Genomic DNA, 7,195 nt, shown 5'->3' on the forward strand with positions numbered 1-7,195 from the left:
GAATTTTTCAAGCCCCTGGAGGCAAATTCCTCCTCCTGCCTTGTCCTGCCCGATCCGTGCAGACAGAGGAGGCTGGAGGTGCAGGAAGGGATGCCCGGGTCCCGGTGAGGTGCCAGGGGTGGGTGAGGGGTGTGATAAGGCCCTGTGGGATGCAGTCTGTCCCCAGCCTGGGGACCTGGGGTGCTCGGTGACAGCTGAGGGGTGGGAGCGGGGCAGGGTGAGGTTAATGCCGTTAGGAGCCAGGGCAGGGGTCTCCAACAGACGAGGCCTCGCCGGCCAGATGGGGAGACTCGTCTGCCGCTCGCGGGGCCACAAAGGAGGGTCCCCTGGCAGCAGCTGGTCCCAAGGAAGAGGTTAAGGTGACACGTGTCAGGGCAAAGCCCAAGGGGGGCGGACGTGGCCCAGGCCTTTGTGGGGGTCACCTCCCATCTGACGGGGAGCAGGTGGGGTGGGAGCCGCAGGGACTCGGGCCGGAGGGGTGGTGGGATGGCTCCGTCAGGGTCCTGCTGGGCGGTGGCATCGCCTGTGACAGACATTCGGTCTGCCTTTGTGCTCTTGCAGATATTGAACCTTTATTTTCCCTTTTTTTTTTTTGTCCCAGAAAGAATGGCAATGGCCCCATGGCAGGAGAAGCTCATGGGGGTTATTGCATGCCCTGGCCTGGAGCTGGGGACAAGGCAGGGGACAGTGAGAGGGTCAATGGCTAGAGAGCCAGGACAGGGGCTGGCCGGGCATCCTCAGAGCCGGATGGGCACCGGGATGGGCGTCCATCCTGCTCCCCAGATTTGTACAGCTGGACAAACCACAGGCAATGCTTCATCCCTGTGGGCACTGCTGGCCCCAGGACCCACTCTGGAGGCCAGGATCCAGCCAGGGGTCAGGGCTCAGCCCCTCACCCAGCTCAGCCCCCGGCCCCTCGGCTCCCCCTCGCCACGAGGCTAATTTCAATTATCTTCTCCAGGCCATATGAATTCTATTAATATCAAAGTAATGAGGTAGTTACTGCGATTCGGAGGAACGGCTGGGGAATTGCTCGGGATAGGGTTTCGCCAGCCAAGAGGGTAAATTAAAACCTCCCTTTGGAGAGGAGCAAAGGGCTGTAGCAGAGGTGAGAGGGGGCCAGCCTGGGGCAGGGGGGGAATGGTCATGGGTGTCCTGCCCCTGGGGGAAGGGGCACTGCTGCCATCCCTGCCATCCCCCTCATGCCAGGGGGCTCCTCTGGAGATGCCATGAGCTCACAGCAGGGATGATGCCCCCCATTCCCTTTCTGCAGCCCCTCCAGCCCCTGCAAAAGCCCCCTAAGGATCGTGCCTGGAGCATCCACCCTGGAATACAGAGGGATGGATCCCCCTGCTCAGCCTTCCTGGAGCCTTGTGGGTTCAAGCTGCTACACTGGTGTTTGGTTTAGGGTGCCCCTCAAAGCAGCACTGAAATGGGCAGCGTGTCCCCAGGGCTTGGGACAGTGCTAGGCTCCCTCGAGGCACGTGGGGTCCAGCAGCTCGGGAGAGGATGGGGAGTGATCACAGACCCTTCCTGGCACCCAAATCCAAGGAACGGAGGCTTTTCCACGTCCAGCACCCTTCCCTGACCATGAAAAAGACCTGGCAAAGCTGCCAGCACTGCTCCCCTGGGCAGCCCTGAGCTCACTTGAGAGACCTGAGAAGACCACGAGGAAGGGGAAAATAGCAGGGAGGGAAGAGGAAATAGCAGGGACCATATATATATGTGTACATCCTCCTATAAAACAAATTCCAGCTACTTGTCAGGCTGGAAAAAGAGCTTTTTATGAGGCAGTGGATGGGCTTCTCCTGCATCCCCCTCAGCGGCAGGGTGCTTGGGGACACAGGCAGAGCCTGATCCCAGCTGCAGCGGGGACCCAGCCAGGAACTGGGGACACGGGGAGTGCACGAGGCTGAGCCGGGGGCGCATGAATATTTTAAAGGTAAAAATAGCTCTTGTTGTGGAGCAGGGGCGTCACACACGCCTCTCAAGCTGGGAGGGAGCAGGAGGCGCCTCCCAAGCCTTTAGGAGAGAAATTGGGCGAGGAAGGGGAGGGTGGGTTAGCAGGAGGGTGGGGTTTGTGCCCTGGGTGCTGAGCAGAAAGTCAGGGCATGTGGGAGGATCCTGATGGACACCGCCCCCCAAGAAACGGCGCTGGGGCCGACCCAGAGCCCAGAATAAATGAGCAGTGAGAAGAGGTGAGGATTCCTCCCCAGTGACCTCTTAGCCCAGATAAAGAGGGAATATTTGTACAGCGGCGGTAGTGAGGCACAGGACACGGTTTCCCAGAGCAGACGTGTCCCCAGAGTTGGGACATCAAGGCCAGGTTGGATGAGGCTTCCAGCAGCCTGGTTTAGCAGAGGTGTCCCTGCTATGGCAGGGGGATTGGATTAGGTGGTTTTTAAGGTCCCTTCCAACCCAAAGCAGTCTGTGACTCTTAAAACCAGCAGGCTGAGCGGGCAGCGGCAGCGTGTCCCCTGCCCCCGTGCGGCAAGAAGCCACGCGTGGTGAGATGGGCCCTAGGGTCACCCCGTCCCGTTCCTCTGCTTGGTGCCACCAGTTGTGCAGCAGCCGCAGGTGCTGCAGTTCGTGAGCTGAGCATGGCGGTTCTCAGCTGGGGGCAAAGCCCCCCGGATCCCCGCAAGGCTTTGTCCCGCGGCAGGCAGCACCCACCCGGACGCTGGGGTGGGGGCAGAAGGTGCCCGAGCGCCCAGGGTGGGGGTCCCCGGCCGCCCCCAGCCCGCGGCAGCGCCGGTGGCTGCAGGGCGGCTCTTTGCTGGCATCTGCTGACAGCGGGAGATGCTGCAGCTCTTCCCAGGGAGCGACGCTGAAACTCGGCCCGGTGATGGCCCTCGCCTCGCTCCTGGGAAGGAGCAGGTCCCTGGGGGCTGTCAGCCAAGCACCTGCCAGGAGCGCCCCGCAGGGATGGGGCTCTTGCAGGGAAGGTGGAGCCCCACAAAGGATGCATTTAACTCAAAACCCTGATGCTGAAGGTGGCTTTCCAGCTAGAAGTGGGAAAACATCCCTCAGGCTTCAAACGCAGCCTTTTCCTGGGATACAAGTCACTTCCCTCCCTCCTGTGCCTCTCTTATGGGCTTAGCACAGGAAGCTCTTCCTGCAATGTCCTCTGAGTCAGGGAATGAAATCACATCCATCAAGGTCTCCTTGTGCTCCAAGGAGCACCTCTTGGAATCATAAATCATAGAATGGTTTGAGTTGGAAGGGACCTTAAAATTCACCCAATTCCAGCCCTCCTGCTGTGGGCAGGGACACCTTCCACCAGACCAGGTTGCTCCAAGCCCCATCCAAGCTGGCCCTGCACACTTCTGGGGATGGGGTGTCCACAACCTTGGTGGTGTCACGTTGACAGGCCATCAGAGAGAGGTGGCAGCAGCAGAGAGAAGTGACGTTTATCAAAGCTCTACGTGTTGAGTTATAAAAACCCCAGGAGAGCTGCAGAATCCAGATTCCTGGGCAGTGTATCCCACCAACTCTGCAGTTCAAGAGGTGCTTATTCCCAGTGCCAGGCAGGAAGGAAACAGCATTTTCACTTGCAATCTGCAAATTAAACTGAAAAATGGCCCAGTCAAACTGCAAACATGACGGTGGATTTTACAATCTGCTGCTCATGTGCTGATTTTATTAATAATTTATGTCCATTATCTGATCAACACCCGTGTTACTGATACCACTTGGTCTGAAGAACATCAGAGAGCCAAAGCTGCAGGAGGTAGCGACTGGGCAGTAATGTGTGACACTTTTGCCTTTCTGAAATTATTTTAGCTTCTGGGTACTGCTTTTTCCCATCCAGTCTCTTCTTCCTTGATTAAATGATCCTGCCCTGATAACATATGAGCTGCCATGCAGTGGCATAAGCATTTTCCTGCTGTGAAAGCCCAGCTGCCTGGTTATCTTACAGGGATCTGTAAGGGAAGAGCCTGCATGAGATGGAAGAAACTTTGTAGGAACTAATTATGCCCCAACGCAGACAGAAACACTCTAAAGGACTTGGAGATCCCAGTGATTCTGAAGTCAGGTCCTTTAGAATCACACTTTTTTGCTGTGTTTCCTGCATAGTGACGGATGAATCCATCTGTTAAGTACATATTGCATATCTAAATCTGTTAATATCTAGCCTAAAATCTATCTAGATAATAAAAGCTATTTCTCTTCCATCCCTTGCAGGGTTTCACGGGTCTCAGTCCTGCAGGGTAGGGTTGGCGTCATCCCCTTCCATGAATTCCCGGGAACACTGAGCACAGCAGCCTTCCCTGGTGCTGAAGGTTAAGAATTGTCAGGGCATCCAGCAGCCTGAGATGCTGCCTGGATCCCCACAGTCTGGGAATGTTGTCCCAGGGATTGAACTTGAGCTCTTCCAGTCTTTTCTTCAGAAGGGATTAATTCAATTAATCCAAGTAACAAACCAGCTCACAGCACTCTATAAATAGAGTGGTGGGCCAAGAAATGGGACTAATAATGGCTGCTTAACGACAGGGTTCAGGGGGCTGGGGAGAATAGGCAGAGAAAATGCCAGGATGGTTTAAACCTGCCATGAAAATCAGCTGGGGAAATGTGGAATCCCAGAATTGTCTGGGTTGGAAGGAACCTTAAATCTCATCCCATCTCACCCTCTGCCATGGCAGGGACACCTTCCACTCTCCCAGGCTGCTCCAAACCTCATCCAGCCTATCCCTGGATGCTTCCAGGGATCCAGGGGCAGCCACAGCTTCTCTGGGCACCCTGTGCCAGGGCCTCTGCACTCTCTGCAGTATCCCAGCAGCCACCGAGGGAGCTCTGCTGGAGGGGATAGTTCAGAGTGGGGGGCACGGGGCCCTTCACTGCCACACTGCCAGGTCCTTCTCCTGGGCACCGTTTAGAGGATAATGGAGTCAAGAGATGCTTTTTCCAGCTAAAAAGCAGCAATTTCCCTCGGGGCCGAGGTCAGGGCCCTGGCAGCACCCCCAGTCCTGCACCTCAGCCTCCTGCACTCCCCAGCCCCTTCCCCTCCCACTGCTCCTGCTGCCAGGAGAAATTCCCAGCTGGGCTTTTGTCACCGACGCACGCGTGTTTCTGCGGGAAGTTTCTATTTCTGTGAATAGCAATTTTTCAAGCAATTCCTCCCCCGCCTGCTCGCTTTCACAGGAGCCCTGACGAACGCTGCTGGCATGCCTGGAAGCTGCAGCTCACTCCTGCGTGCCAGCCCCGGCCGGAGCCTCCGCCCTCCGCCCTGCCATCCCAGCGTCTGTCCTACAGCTCCACGGCACGGGAATTAAGCTCATGGTATCTTGTGAGGGTCAAATAGAGCTGGGACCACTCCGTGTGCTGGGCTCCCAGTGCTCACCGTTTGCCCTGAGACAGGAAAGGGCCAAAAAGTTGTGGGGAAGCCTGGAGGAGCCAAGCCTGCGGGAAAACCCCAGAACATCAGCACCTCTGCTTAGGGGGCACTGAGACCTCCAAGAACATCCTGGCATGTCCCAGTTTCTCAGGCCACAGCTCTTGCCAGGCCCAGCTGTGCAGAGGAGGCAGTAAATCATTGATTCCTGTCTTGGATTAAACCTCGAGCCAAGCCGTCCAGTGCTGGAGCCAAGCCCCCAGTACTTCACCAGTCTGTCAGCCCTACTTGAACCGTCCTGATGGACCCCCTGCTCAGGGTGAGCCTCCAAGTTTGGGACTAGGGTCTTAAGGGCACTTTGGATTCCCTGTTTCCATTAGAAGACACCACCTGCAGTACTTGCCTGGGGTGTCTATCCCACATAAGCTGACATAGGAATATTAATTGCTGTGTGATAGGAATATTAATTACTGAAGCAGGGGGTCCCACAGCCAGGCAGAAGTGGTGGCTGGGGGACGTGCTCTCTGCTGGGGTCACTGAGCATTGGCCCCGCTGCACTCCCAGGGTGAGGCTGTTTCCCCAAAGGAGGTGAAGTCAGAGTGCTGTGACCTGGATCCAAGGACCATGGTGCTTTCTCCATCCCAGCAGCAGGACAGGGAAAGGCATTGCAACCATCTGGATGGCTTCCATGCATCCAGGCCATGCTGATCAGCATCCCTGCCTTGGGGCACAGAGCTGAGAAATGAAAGGGAACAACCCAAACGGTGCTGTTCTGCTGCGCTGAGAGAGCTGGTTAGAGATCCCACTGCTGGCTCAGATGGGAATGGGCCCTTAGAGGATGGAATTACCAAAAGCAGCTCTTGGGAATGAAAAAAAGCTGGACAAATTGCTGATTGCAGCTGCCTGGCTGGAAAATAAAGTGAGTGCTCCCAAGGCATGTGGCTCAGGGGGAGTGAGCTCTGTGTCCACTTGAGGACCAAAAGACCAAAGTCCCCTTGTTGTTCCCAAATCGAGAGGCACTGGCAGCCAGAGTGGGGCTGGACAGGGGATGGGATCAGAGGGGAATATCCTTGGGGTGATGTAGAAGCGCTTGCCACAGTGAGCAGCACTGTACTGCAAAGGCAAAGAGTCACTTAAACCCTGGACATTTTAGTGAAGAGAAAATCAGGAATATGTAAAGCGTCTTTTGTAAAGAAATAACCTTCAGGGTTTCCTCTGCTGCAACCTCAAGAAATTCCACAGCTGCTACTGCGTGGGAGGGAGCCCAGGGAGAATTTTTCTCCTCTGTGTGAGGCTGATGCTCAGGGCTGGCCGCAGCCCCTGGCTAGGAAGAACTGTGCTGAGCAGCACATGCTGCAGCCCCCCTGCCTCAGGTGCCCAGAGCTTCTCTCCACCCCCTTCTCAGCCAGCCATAAATGTTACAGAATTCTTACAAATCCTTGTGCTTTCCAGAGGGGCTGAAACCTCAGTAGTCCTGTCCCAGGGGCTCCTGGCACTGCTTGAAGCACTCTGCAAGGGGCAGAGGGGATGTGCCAAGAGTGATTTGCTACTCCTGGAGGTATTTTCTACTCTTAATTAATGCAGTAAGAATGAATGACTGCCAAGGAAGTAAAAATACTCCCGTTTTCAAGATCCAGGACAAGTAAGGAAAAAGCAATGCAGACTCGTCTGAATGTCTGCCGACACCATCTCCCCCTGCCCAGTTCCTGTTTAACACCCATTGGGACTCTTGGGAGGTTCCTGCCCTGGCTGTGGCTGCTGGGATGAGCCACAGCTCTGTGCCCAGCTCCCACTGCTCCTCCTGTGACAGCCCAGCACAGGGACACCCGAAATGTCCAGGGCCACACTTGGGATGAGCAACTG

At 56.0% G+C, this 7,195-nt stretch overlaps 1 long non-coding RNA gene across 1 annotated transcript; it reads left to right on the forward strand.

Moving 5' to 3' along the window:
* Positions 1–228: 228 nt before the first annotated feature.
* On the forward strand, positions 229–5,742 carry LOC137483967 (uncharacterized). The gene is made up of 3 exons (XR_011004695.1): positions 229–359; positions 3,920–4,036; positions 5,143–5,742. It is a non-coding gene; the product is annotated as an uncharacterized lncRNA (long non-coding RNA).
* The last annotated feature ends 1,453 nt before the right edge of the window (positions 5,743–7,195 follow it).

The sequence above is a fragment of the Anomalospiza imberbis genome, chromosome 17, assembly GCF_031753505.1.
Source record: "Anomalospiza imberbis isolate Cuckoo-Finch-1a 21T00152 chromosome 17, ASM3175350v1, whole genome shotgun sequence".
Lineage (NCBI taxonomy): Eukaryota > Metazoa > Chordata > Aves > Passeriformes > Viduidae > Anomalospiza > Anomalospiza imberbis.